An 18,413-nucleotide genomic window follows, 5' to 3' on the forward strand; every position below is an offset into this window, starting at 1 on the left:
TCCTCCCCCAGCAGTGCAGGGAGATGGGAATGGGGGTTATGGTCACTTCATCACAGGTGGTTCCTGATGCTGCTCAAGGAAAGGGGTTCTTCCTCTTCCCCATCGTGGGGTCCCTCCCACAGTTCTCTGTGAACTTCTCAAGCATGAATCCTCTCCATGGGCTCCAGTTCCCCATGAGCAGCTCCAGCTTGGGTCCCTTCCAGAGGGTCACAAGTCCTACCAGGAGACCTGCTCCAGTGTGGGCTTCTCTCTCACAGGTCTGCAGATCCCTCTCAGGAGCCTGCTCCAGCATGAGTTTCCCATGGATTCGTAGCCCTCCTTCAGTCATTCATGTGATCCTGCATGGATCTCCTCCATGGGCTGCCTGTGGATGTCTTCTTCCCTGTGGAACTCCATGGGCTGCAGGGGCAGCTGCTTCACCCTATCCTGCACCACGGCCGGCAGGGGAATCTTTCCCCCGGGCCTGGGCCCGTCCTTGGTGACTGACCTTGGTGTCTGCACAGTTCATTGTCTCATATGCTCTCACTCCACTCTTCTCTGGATGCAATTACTTCTCCACAATAATTTTTTCACCCTCTCAAATATGTTATTGCAGAAGTGTTACCACCATTTCTGATAGATCCAGCATTTGCAGAAGCAGGTTGGTCCATCCTGGATTCATCTGGCATTGGCTTTGTCCAACACAGAGGAAGCTTTTGGCAGCTGCTTACAGAAGCCATTAATGTAGTGCCCCTCCTGCTACCAAAAACCTGCCACACAAACCTGCACAGTGTAAGAATTAAACTGATGTTTGGATTAGAAGAAGACAATAAATTTTGTTGCTGGCTACCTTAGAAGGCTTTCTCTCCATGAGCAGCGCAGACATGATCTGTGCAGATCACCAACTGGAATAACCCGTGCACACCTTATCTCATTTCTTCCTTCTCTGTTCTTGTGCCTTTTAAGATTGCAACACTTTATTTTCCCCTGTGCTTCAGAAGCTAATATTTTTATCTTCTCAAAGACTTTTATTTACCCTGAATTATCATGGATAGCCCTGTTATGCGACAAAGAATTCTGTTACGTGATAAAGAATTCATTGAAGAAGAGGAAACCAAGCAGGGCAGAGGTTTGAGGGTAACCTATCTCAGCTACAGGAACTGGTCAGCCCCACAGCCAGGGCAGACACCCATTACTATGGGGCCAGAGGAAGACTTGCAGGTACCCTTGGGATTTAGAGTGGCTGGAGAAGGAAGAAGAGAAATAGATAAAAGGAGGAAAGAGGTTAGCTGTGTAAGCAGCAGCTGCTTAGAGTGCTTGAAGGGCAGTGCCCTGTGCCTGATCTGTCATTTCTTCCATTAAACATTAAAAAAGGTCTACTCCTGACATTTCAGTCTGTCATTTCTTCTCATTAAACTTAATTTCTGACTATTTTTCTGGGTAATACAGGCTCTCTACCTATGTGCACAAGACCATGGGAATTTCTGAGTGAAAGCAGCCAGAACAGTGCCCGAGCTCACAAGGGCTGTGTGTGGTGGGCCACCACTGCAGTGTCTGAGGGTGCAAGATCTAGCTGGTCTCATTCCTAGAGAGGAACATTTCCCAAAAGAAATTGAGATAATTTCAATCATTCGGTTTGATGAAAAATGGTTGATTGTGATGTATAGGTTCTGTATTTTGCTGAATTAGGACCTGCAAGAGAAATTGCTCATGTTTTAAAAAAATGCCCTTGATGGAAATAAGAGAAAAGTATTTGTATTGCCTGCATAAGTTATCAGGCACGGTACAGATGGTGAGGGACTTTGCACTGCAGATGGGAATGATTCAGAAGATGATAAAAGTGCTAAATCCAAACCCTTACTCCATCTCAGTCTAGGGATAGACATTGTTACAGGAAAGTTTGCATCTAAAGTTTACTTTCAGCAAATATGCATACTTGTGGGAGTGAAAGTTAGAGGACAAGAAAATGAAAGCTTTTCCAATGGTAATGGGAATCTTTCTGGTACTAAAATAATAAGTAAGTTAAACATAGTATACAGTTCTTGAGATGCTGTGAAGATGATAATATCAGCAAATGAAACTGCTTTGGGGAACTGTAACCTCAGCAGTGAGTAGTTTAAGGACATCAGGATGAAACTCTACTCAGATAGCCAACATGTAAAATCTTCACAACCTGTACTGAGTTGGACAAATCTGCAAGCTAAACACAAAGGTAAAATACAGGCACTTCTGTGGCAAGAGTTATAGCATGCAAAATAATCCTCAAAACAACTAGCAAAGTAACACCATCACTTACCTGCAGTTTATCAACTGTTTGATTTCTATGACAGTTATATGAAGGCAAACAGTCATGCATGTTTCATGCCAGCAATGTCTTCTAAGAAGGCATGCTATTGAAAAAAGCAATACAGCTTTCCAATGCATTTTTACTTTCCAAAATCATAATAGGACCCTTGTATACAAAAGGAAAATATTGTTCTTTCTTAGGTATTTTTTTTTAGCCAAGACATACAGCTGCTCTAAGAGAACTAGAAACTTGTAGTTACAAAAACTCTTTCCTAAATTAACTTCCTTTTCTAAACTTTTTTCCCCAGATGTATTGTAATATTACTAAATTTTGGAAAGTTGTGATGACCATTTTGAATAGTGAATGTAAAAAATAGGCCAAATACCTTGTTCTCATAAATTTAGTTTTCTTTGGGAGGTTCTAAAAAGTCAAGAAGTAAATATGGCAGATTTTTAATAGCATTATACCCTGCATGGGGATTTTCACTTTTTTTCTTGAATTTGGAAGCGTGATATGTCATAGAATTTCTGTTTTATGCACAATTTAAAATTTCCTTGGGTTCTAGTTGATATTTTATTTTGTGCACGAGTCTACACTTATAAAAGGAAAAGCATTTCATTTTCTGGAAATAGGCTTTCAGGGTTTTCTAAATAGTATCCATTAGTCTAGACAAGAATTTTGCCAAGTTTCTCATGAGGTTAAAGATTCAGCACTGTGCTGGTTTTGGCTGGTAGAGTTAATTCTCTTCCCAGTGGCTGGTAAGGGGCTGTGTATTGGATTAGTGCTGAACAAAGACTGATACTATAGAGATGTTTTTGTTATTGCTGAGCAGGGCTTACACAGAGCCAAGGCCTTTTCTGCTTTTCCTACAGCCACACTGGGGAGGAGACTGGGGGTGCATGGGAGGCTGGGAGGAAACAGAGCTGGGACAGGAGACCCCAGCTAATCTCAGGGATGTCCCAGACCGTGTGACATCATGGCTCAGTGTATAAAGTGGGGGGGGAAGAAGGAGGAAGGTGCTGGTGTTTGGAGTGATGGTGTTTGTCTTCCCAGGTAACTGTCAGGTGTGATGGGGTCCTGCTCTCCCAGGATGGCTGAAACCCTGCCCTTGGGAAGCATTGAATGAATTCCTTGTTTTGCTTTGCTAGTGAGCACAGCTGTTTCTTTCCCTATTAAACTGTCTTTATCTCAACCCACAAGTTTTCCAGCTTTTATACTTCTGATTCTCTCCCTGATCCTGTTGGAGGGAAGTGTGTGAGCAGCAGCCTGGGACTTGGCTGCTGGCTGGGGTTAAACTACAACAAACACTACAAAGTGCTTCTTATAATACCTCTCTGATATTATGGATAAAAATCTTCTGCAGTCAAAACTATCAGTTCTTACAGTAGAATGTCTCCTATTTTTTTTTTTTTTGCCACGTAGTATTTTCTCTATCAAGTTGCTTGGAACTTCTGGTGCACAAATGTCTACTTCTTACTGGGAACAAGGAGCTATCTCTGAAGTTTATTAGCTCTGGCTCATATAATTCATCTCATTTTGAATTATTGAGAAGTGAGAACTAGATATGCAAGCAGACAATTAGGATAACAAGTAACATTCAGCTATAGCATTCTAGGGACTAACACAAAATGTTTTTTTTCTTAGAAGCAAATTGTTTTCTATTTATAGAGATACTTAGAAATCTCTTAAGACAGGAGTTTACATAATCAAAGTGGCTACTTACACAGGCTTAAGTGTATTTACCACTTACTCGTATTCAAAGTGCTTTGAAACATCAAGTAAAAAGCACAGAAAATAGTCCCATGAAATAAAGACACCATTTACAGTACAGAACTGTAAAAAAGTGTTGTGTAAGGTCAGTTGATTTGCAGAAATTCAACAAAATCTTTGAAATCTTTTGTTTGGGTATCCTGCCTATGCAGACTCTGTACAAAGCTTTACATAGTCAATATACAGAGGGAAATTCAAGAACCATATTTTTTCAGAAAGAGTTCAAACACCTTTTAGTTTCATGCTCTTGAAATTTACAAGTTTCTTACAAGGGTATAGGTGAAAGCCAAAGACTGTGTTAGATTCTTACTCTGTCCTTGTAACCCCATGGAAGCCCATGACTGCATAATGTGAAACTGAGAATGGCTGTTTTGTGTTCCTACCCATAAACACCTTATGAGAAGGCACTGAGGAGCAGAATAAATGAGCTTGCACAGATTTGTGCCAGGCAGGTCTCTGGGATTGCCTCGCTGGGTTGTTTAAGAACCATTGATAATTCACTGGGGGTTCAGCAATTCTCAGAGCCCACTCTAAGCCAAGGGCTTTTCCATGCTCATGCTCACCAGTGAGGGGCTGCATGAGCAGCTGGGGGAAGGAGCAGGGGCAGGGCAGCTGACCCAAACTGGCCAAAGGAATATTCCATACCATAGAACAGGATGCCAAATCAATCAACAGGGGGAAGTTGGCCAGCAGGGGTTGATTGCTGTGGGGGAATAGGCTGAGCATCAGGCAGTGGGTGGTGAGCAATTGCATTGTTCACCAGGTGTTTTTCATGGGGTTTATATGGGTTTTATTCCTTTCTCTTTCTCTTTTCCATTACAATTATAATTTAACATAAAATAATAATTATAATTATTATAGTTTAGTTAATTTCAACTATTAAACTGCTCTTGACTCAAGTACAATACATGAGTATTTACTTTTATTTTCCCTCAGGACTGGGAGCAACTGAGTGGTATCTAGTTGCTGGATGGGGTTAAACTGACAATGAAATTGGCCCTCTTTGGTTTGGGTTGATGTTTAAATGGTCTTTTTTGGCAAAAACAATTCTTAGTCAGTCTGCTTTGGCTTGTACTGGTGAATGAGGCTATTCGTTCTACTGAGCTTTGCATTCTCCTTTGCTTGTATTTTTTGTGCCTTTTTATTTCTTTTTTTTTTTTTCCTATTTTTTTGAGGTCACTTCAGGTAGCAATGAACCACTTCCCCCATTTTGGTATGATCTGTGAGCTGGGTGAGGGTGCACACCATTCTATCACCTAGGCTGTTAAGAAACAGTATGTGCTGCAATACATATCCATGAATGGCTGCCATTTGGACATTGAACCAATATTGAAAATAAGCTTTCAGCCCGAGAGTTTAGCCAGTTTTGCACCCATTTATCAGCCTATATTTCACTGAATTATCTGTGTGAATGCTAGTGAAGATCATGTTGAAAGCCTGGCTAAAGGCCTCTTGGTACAGAGTTCTCAGGCAGGGCCTTTTGAGAAAAAGCTTTTTGAGATAATAGTGACCCTGACAGTCCTTTACTGTAATTGATCTTGATAAAATTATGTATATGTATTGTGGGCAGACCATCTTCACTGTAGAAAATAAATGGAAAATGCATATAAGGATACTCACAATGATAAAAATAAATATTTCCAGTATCACAAACTGCACAAGTACCTCCTGTTGATAGCTATGCCAAATTACTATCTAAGAAACAATGTACTTGACTATACACAGCAAAAATAGAAGCCTTATTATGCTTCTTTTCTTCCAGTATTGATTCAAAGCTAGAATATATGTTGATACTCTGCTGTTAGAAATTTCATCAGTCAAAAATATTCTCAAAGGGTTAAAGACAACAATTTGTAGCTATTCTGCAATGCTACAGTCATGAAGAGGAGAGAAAGCAGAACAGAATATATATTTCCATAAAAAATATTTAAGACCTTAAGTGTTAAGTATGTAGCCCACATCTTTTCTCTGTAATCACACTGTATTTTATGTCTGCTACTTGAAAAACAGAGTGGCAAATGTACTAAATGTCTTTATATTCCAAGTAGGTAAATGGTCTGCTTTGTAAGTGAAAATGAATGTTCATGCTTCACTTACTACAAAATACTATGTCAGTAGAAAATGAAAGAGGAAATGAAAGAGAAAATAAATAAAAAGTACAGAGAAAAATCATAGACCTTATGCTGATGAAATAGTCCTGCTAGTTCAAGTTAACTCTATCTTTATGACTGGTGACTTAATAGAAGAAATCAATTTGTTAAATAACATTTCATTGTGTATAACTCATTATCAATAAAACTTTCCATTTTCATTAAAAAGAAATTGGAGCCCCTCTTTGGACTACTGCAAACACTAAATTTTCATTTAAGTAGCTAGTATATAGGTCAGTTTATCTCAGTTAAAAGTTTATCTCACCTTTAGATTGTTTTGTTCTCTCCCCCCAAAAAAGTCAAAATGGTTGGACCTGAGTCCAGAATAAATAGGAGACAAAATCTGTTAGGATTTTTTTTTTTTTTTAAATTGAATTTTCCATGGTTACATTAATAATAAAGAGTTAATATAAATAACAGTTACAAGTCATCTTTGCATTATTTCTCATTGAAAAATAAATTAATACTTTGCAATAAAACACCTAGAAAGAGTTTTGACATAAATCACTCAAATAGCCTGACCCAAGACAAGAAAGATTACACTGGCATGAAAAGGTTGGGTAAGGCCTGACATTTTCCCCAAAATGGGGTTTGTGACAGCCAAAGAAAGATAAACCATTGGAGCAAGCAAAAAGACCTCCACAACATCACACGAGAGCAAATAAAGTAAGGACATAAAAATAGAAGAACTTGTCTGATAAATCTGAAAAAAAAAAAAACAACAAACCAACAAATTACATCAGGTTATAGTCAGACTCAAATTTGATTATGACACATATCAAGTAAGACTGCCCATCATAATCTGTGTATAGAACCCAAATTAAAATCTTGCATGAAATCAAACTTAGAAAAAATATAGTATCTCTGACTCTGAAAATCTTTTCAGGCTCTTCTTTTTTAATATTGAGAGCAGGCAATGAGCTAGGAAACTCAGCAGCTGAAATAGTAAAATGCATTTGTTTATGTTCCAGACTGTCACTGAGAAAGTAGAATCTACAAAGCTTATCCCGGATCTATGTGTGTGTAACAAAAGTAATACCAGACATTCTTCAGAAGACTTTTCCAATCTTAAAAGGGGATGGAGAAAGATTAGAAACCTTGTAAAAGACATCTGGCACAAGCCATTAGACAAAAACTTATGGGAAACACTATTCTGCCTTCCAAGTGATCATTAAATAAGGCAAGTTTTGAAATGTCACTTTTGCAATGGACTGGAAACCATTTGCATTGATTCTACAATAGACTGGGAGCATCTAAAAGCTTGAAGTGTTTTAGTGATTGTCAGAGGCTTTTACAGAATAATGTTTTCTCACATGTTTGATCAATGGATAGGCCCCTCAAATTCACCATTGCAAGTAGCCATAATTGACAAATTTAGAAGAGAGTTTATAAAAAACAGAGTTCAACTGAACTCAGGAAAATCAGGACAATGTTGTGTTTGGGTCACTGGTCTAAGAGTGGAAAGAATTCCTGACCAACTTGCTTTCCTTCTGTGACCTACCAAATTCACTCAGACCAAGTCCATGCAAGGCTATGGGTAGAACTTAAACACCAAAAGTTTAAATTCTCAAAAAATTCTGCTTATTTGGTGGCCAAAGACACAAGAATTTGGTATAAAACACACTTGAATATCAAAATTATTCCCTTTTACTTCTGGATACCCTCCAAAGTGTCTTGGCTTGGAGAATATTTGAGGTATTTTTGGTAAATAATTTATTTTCTGCTGGAACAAAAAAACTCTAAGGATGAAAATACAAACAAAACAGGGGCTTATGAAATGTTAAGAATGAGCAATAATGCAATATGGCAGATACAGAGACTTATGTTAAAAAAGGATTAGGTTACATGAAATTCATGCTTGTGCAATGTAACCTTTTACTTATGTTATTCATTCAGCAGATAAACATGGGAAGTCAGTATGTACAATAGCATTAATAGTTAATATTTGTCTAGAAAAATAAATGAGGTATACATGCTGTACCTCACCTCTCACCTCTGAAGACAATTAGGAAATTCAGACACAACACAGAAAAATGGTCTGGTGTTAGCAGTCTTTATGCCAACACATTAACATCAAATGGTAAAGGCATTTCCAAGGAGAAATTGTAGAGAAGTAGGAAGAAAGACTAAGTTAACCAGTCTGCTTCTGTTTCAGGACCTTGAATTCCCCAAATTTATTTTACTTCAAAAGGCATCTGCTGCCTGTATGACACATTTATAATAGCAAGAACTTATCCTATCTATTAAGAGTCAGTTTTTACTGAGAAAACTTATCAATGTGTACCATGAATCATCGTGATCAGAAACTATTCTAACACTCACCTATTAAGCAAGATTTAAAGTTATATATATGTGTGTGTTTATATAAATATATATCTCATATATATATATATATCTCACATATATATGCACATATATAGAGATAGGCATGGAATGTCAGGCGGATCAATGATAATTAATTTGTGCAGTCTAGGAAATTATATCTATCTACCTCAGGCAATCAAAGGTTTCTTTAATAATTGCACTGGAACTTGTTTTTCAAGCAATTTAAATTTAGTTGCCAGCAAACATCTTAGATTAAAAGAAATGGCATTTTAAAATTGCATGAATAAAAATTAAATGGAAATTAAGACTACAGTTGTCTAATAGGCAATCAGAAACATAGGAAGATACAAACTCCCAGGACTACTAGAAGAAGTGTAGTTCTGTATTTCCCAAGTTTTTTCAGTAATTAGAAGCGATATCATGGGAGTGATCTTGCCCGTACTGATTTCCAGGAGTTCCAGTGCCTTCAGTTGGGATTCTGCATGTTCTGTACCTAGGGAGGTGAGTCTATGGGACAAAAAGTTTCTTGTCAATTCCTAGAGGTGTACAAACCCGAGAATAGACACAAAACATTTTTCATTCTGATGTTTTTTGCTGCTGGGGGCTTGCAATCCTAGTAGTCAATGCTGGAAATCTATAAGGTGCTGCAATATGTTATCAATGGGTAATTGAGCTTGACTATTATTTATTGATATTAAACTTGACAGTCAAAAGGATAAGACTCAGATATTATGTTTAATACTTTGTCCCATAGGATGCTTTGAATATATTTTTTAAAATTTAATGTGCTGTTATTATCAATGTAGCAGACATAAAATTAATAAAAAATCCTAATGAGAATTGGGTGGGTTTAGATAATTCTCCAGTGGATTTATTATCTTAGAAAAGTGGTGTTCTAAGGCATTTTGATGACTCAAGGGATCATCAACAACACAGAGTTTCTCTCATATCTTGGTTTCCAAACCATTTCATGTTAGTGCCTGAAGTTAACATACAATGACTATTTAAGGCCCATAAGAATTGAGCAGCATCCTTGACTCCATTTGAAAAAATATATCCCCTGAAAAAATGAAAGATATTAGAACTTTAAGAGTTAGTCTAAGCTCTAAATGAACCATAGTGTTCTGAGGAAAAATCTGACTGACAAAAAACAGGCAAGTGATAAGGCAATTTGATTTTCCCAGGCTTTAGTTCCTCTAGATAGCAATTGTTCTGCTGCAGGACTTTATAATGAATTAAATGAATTCTGACATTGGATAGACTGATGCTCATTAAGCTTTTATATTTCTATAATCCCCAGTTACGGATTGGAATCTGTATGGAAAAATGGAAAAAAAGGCAAAACACTATACATGTTGTAGAAACAAGAAAATTTATTTCCTGCTTTTAGAAGAACTGAAGATTTTACATCTTGCTGAACACTTAGGCACATGGCTAAGTGCAAACACAAAAGAATTCGACACACACTTAAAAGTTTAGCTGTGAGTAAAGGTTTCCATTTGTGTAGATAGGAAAATAATTCACAAAGATTTAAAGGAGAAAATTTCAAAGTCCTTTATAGATAACATTGATTGTTTTAATAGATATAGATATTATAGATGTTTTTATGATAAAGATCAAGTAAGAATCCATCAGTTCCAGCTACTGATACTGCCCTGAGAGCTTGTTATAAAGGACTTAACAGAGGGTAATTATTATACATTGCTTATAGCTGTGTATGATGATTCACAGTAAAGCCTTCAGACCATTATAGATGTATTTCATTTGTAAACACAAATTCTCTAACTGCATTTTTGGGGAACAAGACAGGAAGTGAAAGAAGGAAATGCAGGAGGATGCATTGGCAGGGATATGAATAGCAATAGAAGATAAAGAATAATTTTTCAACTAAGGCCAAATACTAAATGAAATTGTAGATCAGGTTAAGCCATTAGACCTTAGGTCAGCAATTTGAGGGAAACCACAGGGCTTCTAATAATGAGATTAAATGAAATTTGTTTTATGTACATTTCTAGGACATACTACTTCACAAGGTGTTACAGCTCAGGAACAGCAAGAAATTAATTCAAATGATGATAAATAACACTAAGAACTATTTTTAATTTATTTTTTATATTTTTCTTATATTTTTTTTCTATTTTATTTTTATTTTTAAATTTATTTATTTTCTATTTCTATTTTATTTTTAAAATATTTATTTATTTTATTTATACCCGTATTTACTCCTGTCAGTCATTAATTGTCAGAAAGCAAATTTTGTTTCTTCTGCTACATTACCAGAATGATTAGTGTTGAGCACTCATGTCCCATCTCAGCTGCTTCAGAATATCTATTGCTATGAGTTTGATTGATAACACTCTGAGTCTCTTAAAATTTTAATTGTGATTTATACAAACCATCACCATATCCATGATTTTTCTATTAAATAGATTTCTGACTGTATCCTTCTTTCTGATAATATGTAAAAAATGCAGATAAAGACTGTAGATGATCTGAGTCTTTCACCTTAGAATAAGAAGCTTTTCTTTCTAATGGTTTAAAAGATAAATTTTGACTTAGAAAAAGTTAATTACACAACACCTTTCCTGTTGGGAAAAAACTAATCTCTTTCAAAATGCCAGTAAGACTTTCCTCAAACATGTGCATCAACACAACTCCTCTGAAAGTGACTGACAAACCAGATTTCAGGAAAAGACTTTGAGACAGTTTTTGAGAACATAAAAACAACCCACAAGCAAACCAACCAACCCAAAACACCCCAGAAACTATAACTCACATGTTTATGAATCATCTGAAGCATTCTGTTCACCTGTTTTATTGATTTATTTAATTTTTTAACTCTCAGAAAACAAGTATGCCTCAATATGCTAAAATGATTTAGCAGGTAGCATTGACACTGTTTGAACACCGATGGAAGAGATTTGTGCCATGATAAACTCAAATGCCAAATAAAATTTAAAGTCTGCCTCAGCATGGGAGGAAATAGACCAAGTGGCTGTTGTGATTAGATGGTTTGAGAGCAATAGTTAACTTGAAATCTGCTCAGGGATTGAAAGCAAAATCTAACTGCTCATGAATTTAGAGTGCAGCTTGGAGGGATAGGAGACTGTCAGTACTAGACTCAAGCAGCAAAGTTATGAAAGCTGGTGGAATGCATTTTTTTCAAAGGGTTCATTTTTGAGGTCTTTTGTCACATAGTTTGATACTGGGAAAATGGAAGGTTTTAATATTCTACTTGGCTTGATGGAGAATGGGGGCACTAACAAGGAGCAGGAAAGACTGTTCTAAGATGAGCACTGCACAAATATCATGCTATCAAATTTCATGGTGCTCTTCATTTGTTTCACATGTGATAAGCAGGAGAATTGACAAGAAAAATGAAGACACCCACAAAACTGCTGCTCAGAGATACATTGTGGAATTGTTAATATAACACCAAAACCAGAGAGAAATCAAAGAGAAATCAGAAAGAAACATTTTCTCAAGAATACGTGCAATAAAATATTAAATGTACTTACTGTGTCACCATAATACTTTCTTTAGGACTCTGTCTCTGAGTTGCTCCCTCAGAACAATTAATTTTTGTCAAAAATTACAACACAAATAATGAGCTAAATCAAATCTTTTAAAACCCCTCTTTAATTAGGTGAAGCACAACAGTAAATGCTGAATACATGTAGTGATAATGTTCATTCTTCTTTACAGCTACCTTAGGTGTGTGAGAGATATTTATAACCATAAAAATGAAAGCATTTATTCTAAGGTGTGAGGCCAAAGTGATTGCACTGAGTCCAGAAAACACCCCAGGGTAGAGTTCCAGGGGAAACCAGGAGGGGGGACAGCATCACTTGCCTTGGTGTCACTTCCCTTGATTGACTGATGTCTCAGCCATTCCTGGATTTGTAACAAGAGGAGGGCCCTGAAGTCTGAGACCTTCATCATGAAGTGCTAATGTCTTCATGTCCTCCATTGCAACTCCAGTCAGTGTCAGGATCCCTCTCTTCACATTCTGCTGACTGGAATTTATGTGCCCTGGTAAACTTTGAAAGCTTTTTCAGTTTTCTTTGGTTTTGTTTTCCAGGACAAATGCATAAAAGCAGCTGTCTCAGTAAGAAGATATTTTCAAAATGCAGGCTAAATGAGAATATCTTTTTTAGATTGTTGGTAACATTTTGTGATTTACTCTGCATCCAGCCTGCCAGTGCTCTCTTAGCTTCATTAGAGAATGACAAGTGATTACACCATTACCTTTCTGAAAACAATATCCCACTTTGTTTCTCTCTGAACAGCAAAATGCCTTACCTAATGAGAAGGGAAAGTTTAAATGAAGATACTGGTCCTAATTTGAGAGTCTGGATTCATAACTGGTAGTATATCCCCACACAGATAGGGCACACTGCCAACATCTCTTCTGACAGCCTTCAGACTTTGCTCAGCCCAGGGTAGACATTTATTTCCATCTTCTTATCTTCAAATACTGTCACAACCACACGTGTTCCTGGCTATAGACAGGCAGTCTTTTGAATCAGATTGACATAATTCAGGTCTGCACCTTCCTTATTAGTCATGAGATCATTGGCCCAGCTGTTTCCAGGTACTATGTTCAATTCTTAGAGGCAGAATGAAAAACTCAGTATAAATTATTCAAGTTCTTTTTTTTAAAAATATAAAGTACTGATTGATTACTGACAGATCACAGACCACTTTCACACCTGTATACTGACAATATCTCCAAACCAAGCTGAGATAAGCTTTGCATTTCTAAGTAGCCATTTCTTTTTATGAATTATTGACATCCTGTCTTATATTTAATCATGCTTCAGGGTATCATTTTCACCTCTTACTGCTTTCTCCATTGTTCTATTTTTTCATGTCACTCTCTCTCATTTTCTTCCATTTTCCTTCCATTTAGTTTTTTTTTTTTTTTGCTACACTATTTATTATTAGCTTGAAGAACTTTAACAAAATTTCTCTCCCCTTCACATATAGTCTCATTTCCTTGTTTTGTTTCTTATTTACAATAGTCTAGATGGTGACAGACAAACAAATGTGATTAGCATTACATTAATGGCTGAGCAGAAGTGTGCTAATATAAAATTTGTGGAGTCCAGTGTATAGATTATTTCATTAGAAAGACAGCATTTAAAGAAGGTATTTATTAGAAGATTTGTCTTTACACTTTCTATTGTTAATAGCATGATACAGGAATTCAGGGCAAGTCATCCTACTGATGCCATGAACTGCCATGTATTTCTCAGTAGCCAGAAATGGCCTGAACTCAAATCATAGTCCTTAAACATGAAATGATCCCACTTAGAAGTCCAGATGGACTGTGCCTGCTGCCTTCATGGAAATACTGCTGCTGGCTGGTACAAAGGTTCAGCAAGATTTCTGGACTGGCTATTGAAAATCTGCTATTGCACATTAGATCTTCTTTGCCTAAAGTGTTCCTGAGCAAACACAGAAAACAAAGCCCTACAGGTTACTTGTAGAAATGTCTCATACCTTGTTAAAGATACTGGTATAGACCATGCAGAGCTCTTCAAAATTGTCCTTATTTTCCCACTTCTGTTTCTATTTATTTTCTTATTTCTTGTCCTTTTCTGTTTCTCCAGCAAACCTTCTTCTTTGGTTCTTCATTGTCATACTGTTTCTTTTTCTCATTGTCTCAACATCTGAACTTAAATTGTGGTTTTTTTAACAATCATTGCACAGATATTTAGAAGAATGAGATGTACTGAGACATACCACTGTAAACAACATCAGTTTCTCTCATGTCATCATCTGGCTATGTCCTTTTTTCCTAAGTCAGCCAGAAAACTCAGCCTGGTGAAATGACGGGGTAAGAAATAAATGAGACCTTTAAGCAAAAAGTATGTTCATGTTTAGAAAGAATTTGCCTAACTCCTGGGATAAATACCAATGCTATTCTGAATATTTGTATTGTTCTCATGGGAAATAATTCTAAAATTACCAAATTAAACTTAGTGTCAAATTCTTACAGAAATTCTCCCTCCCTCCCTTCCCTTTCCACTTTCCCTTTCTTCCTTCCCCTAAATTTTTCCCTATTTCTGTCTCTCTTCCCCCCCTTTTCTTCTTTTCCCCATTGTTCCACATCCAGTTGATTCCATTTTTATACTTTTACCTTTATGCAAAGTTTACAGTGTTGTTCTGTGAGCAGCAGAGCTAATATACTCCCTTTTTACCTGGTATTTCCTTTAGCTCTGTGCTAACCTTCCAGTGGGCTAGCTGTGCGTCTGATCCAGTAAGTGTTCCACACCACTGATGTCTTTCCTTTGCTGTCCTCATGCCCTCTTTGATACCATGGCTTCATGGGGAGTGCTGCTCTGCTTGAATCTTTGCATTTTTCTGCTGGTGATATTTTGTTAAATGTTGTTCAATGATTTTTAGAATTGCTTTGACTTTGATGATAATTTGAGTATATCCCTCTCCTTGACATAGCTGAAAGTTCAGTTTCTTTTTCACCTGCTTTTTCACTTAAACTTATCACAAGGTTCTGTTTCAGTGTTCATCTTCTTAGTTTTTCCTTTTTCTACTTAGTTCTGTTGTCAAACATTTTGTCTAAATTGTGATGTTTCTGCCAGTTATCAGTGGCCCTCATATGCTCAGCGTTAGCTTGGACTCTGTAGCCTGCAGCATTTGTCAGTGAGTATATTTTTGGTTCTTTATTCTCTACCTTTATTTGTGTGACTGTGTGCTCACCTGGCAGGCTGAGAAGCTTTTGGGCAAAGTCTGAGGAGAGGTTTTAGTCCCAGAAAATGTATCTTGGAAGCAAAAGAAAGAATGAGCAGATTCTTAACTATTCTAAAGAGATTAAGTACAGGGAAATGTGATGATGATGATGGTTTTGGTGGTGATAGTTAAAGAGACAATAGGAAGTCAAGCAACACCCTAGTCTGAGAAAATAATCGTGATAAATATACACATCTAATGAACAAGAAAAATATTTTATGAGGTTCAGAGGGTAGAGATATGGGGTGGAATAAACACAAAATTAAAGTGTAATTCCTGCTACTATTTGTAACATCTCTGTTGCAATGCCTGAATTCATCTGTTGTGGGTTACTGGGCAACAACTTGGCCTCTTCAGTACAAAGACACCCCAAAGCACCAGTGCTGCCATGTATTTTCTGATCAGATTAGATTCACTGGGCAAAAGATTTTGGATAGGTCCATTCCATTTTCTGCCCAGGAACAGATTCTACCATGAGTAGAATAAATTTCTGACCTCAGCAGAACCTTGTGTAAAACTGACAGGACTCTGTCAATTTATTCAATTCCACCATACGTTCAAAATATTTTCCCTTTTTACCCCCTTTAAAAATGTGGAAATATTCTGCAGCCACCAGTTGCTGTGGAAATAGATTTTTCCCATAGAATTTATACACACCAAAAATATTGTCTTGATGGTTTGTCAAGACTACATGGGAGGTTTTAAGTTTCAACTAACTTTAAGTTACACTTCACAGAACCCACTGCATTTTTTCTCATGGATGGTATCTATTAACCATTACATATTATTCCATTTTTCCATGATTATCTCTTAAGATATCAGAAAAATCCAGTTTTCCAGGTGCCAAACCCCACAACCCCTACTTTTTAAAATAGAACTGTCATGGTACTTGTATTTTGCAGGTTCCCTTTACTGCCTGTGTCATTAAATCAGCTTTCAGTAGTCCCTTCTGTCTCACAATTCTGGTGAAGGTCTTATTCTCTGATCTTACTTTTTCATCCCCTTTGGAGAAAAAAAAAAATTATGCTAATAACCCTATTTAGGGTTAGGCAGAGTGGAACCTAAACCATTACAAACCTCACAGACCATCCATCTCAGAACTCAGAAAACAAAATAGGAATCACAATTTCATAAAGAGATGCTAAAAATATCATGAACAGTCCATGAAAGTACATATTTTCCAGAGTTACTGTGCTTTGATCTGAAAGAGGTGTTTAAAGCATTAGGTTACATACATTACACAACTGCACTGTAGGAACAAGTACGTAATACTGTTTTTTTAAAACCTGCTTAGCAGAACAAAAAGAAAACTATCAAATAGAAAGGAAAGAGTTATTGATGCGCCTCATTATGATGGTGTTTGCAATTAGTATACTGAAAAGTAATCTTAGTGCTCACCATGTTCTGCAGATAAACACAAAGAAACCACTCCATTGACTGCAAATCAGGTGAGATACCAGAGAGGAAGAAATACTCTAGGAGCAGTTGGAAGTGAAAAATCTTCAGCACCAAAGGGCTTATCAGTTCTATCAAGAGCACACCTTTTTTGTAAGCATCCCTCTACAAAACAAGGTGAACACTGTTCTCTGGAATCTGAGACTAGGCACTGCAAGTAGGGTAAAATTTTTTCAGAAGTAGGCCAAGAATTCAACTAAATATTCGTGGTTTATCATGTATAGGAGTCTGAATCATGTAGTTGATTGGTCAAACAGGCAAGAACCAGACAATATTTTTTGAAAAGCTAATACTTAGAAAATGGGGAAATTTGCATCAATGATGCAAATGTAACTCCAGACCTCAGAATATAATGGCACTAATAATAAGAAGATTTAGGTGGAAAGAATGCCTTTAAGAATCTATTTGGAGGGTGATTTCTTTGATTTCGCCTTTTAAAGTAATTCTATTTATTCATTGATTCAGTTTTTTGTGTATTTATTCATTGGTTCTGTAGAGAAGGTTTTGGGAATTTTTTCCTTGGCTTTGTATTATCTTGGACTGCTGCTTGGAGATGTTTCAATATAAAGGCTGGATGGATTTTGCTTTATGGGCTGGGAGGAAATTGATGTTGCTTAGCTAAATCATGCTATAGTAGTTGTTAGTGTGCAACATCACTCCACAGCCATTCAATTTTAGATTTCTAGATATAAGGTTACTGTATGAATGTTTGGTAAAGAGCTGTTATCACAAAGACAGCATTATAATGAAAGTCAGATACTATCACTGCTCTCATCTTTCACTGGCAGTGTCGTGTAACTACAACGCTTTTTACTTTGGGAAGAAGTAAGAAGACATTACATCTTCCTCAGTATGTAAAAATGACATGAGTTCAAATGTTACAACACTGCATCTGAGAAAAACTGCACCAATGATAACAGGGTAATTTGTCTTTGCTTATTTTTTTCTTTAAATTGTTTTCTTTTAAGTTTTGTTTTCATCTTTTTTTAAAGCTGATGCTAACAGGCCTTCCAAAAATGGAATTCACTGAACTCGTTTTACTTTCTTTCTTTATTACTTATTTAAAGTATAGGCATAAGTTTGCAAAATTTTGCAGCTTCTTAATAGCAATTTATTTAAAACACTACAGAGAAGGTTGTAATTTTAAAAAGAAATCATAACTTTGCATATCACATTGGAAAGATGAAATTGATTTTATTATGATTGAACAACCCATTAGTCATGCAGTATGCTAGCTAGCTAGTAATGCAAAAAGAAACTGAATATTTGCACATGCTTCATTAAGAAATTATCATTGCAATTTATTTTCATTTTTAGGGAGAAAAGAATTTTAGAGAGCAATGTTTACTTAGAATGTATACAGCTATGTCATGTAAAATAGATGGTTCTAGCACTGTGTAATGGAATTATGTTTTTAAATCAATAACATTTATTAATTGTCTAATCATATTTGCTCAGCCTTTTAGTCTGCAGTTAATTATTTAAGGCCATGAAAAATGTCAAGCCTTATAAACTGTTTTTCAAGTGAAAGGTGTACAAGTATAAAAATCAGCCTTCTATTTTTTTCTTTTAACTTTTTTTTTCTTTCCCTTTATTTTAGTTGAAATTACATTCTATAGTATACATAACAGGGAAGTTGTAAGACAGACATTTTGAAACAAGAAAAAGAATTACACCTCTCATATTTAATGCTT

The sequence above is a fragment of the Serinus canaria genome, chromosome 1, assembly GCF_022539315.1.
Source record: "Serinus canaria isolate serCan28SL12 chromosome 1, serCan2020, whole genome shotgun sequence".
In the NCBI taxonomy this organism is placed as follows: domain Eukaryota; kingdom Metazoa; phylum Chordata; class Aves; order Passeriformes; family Fringillidae; genus Serinus; species Serinus canaria.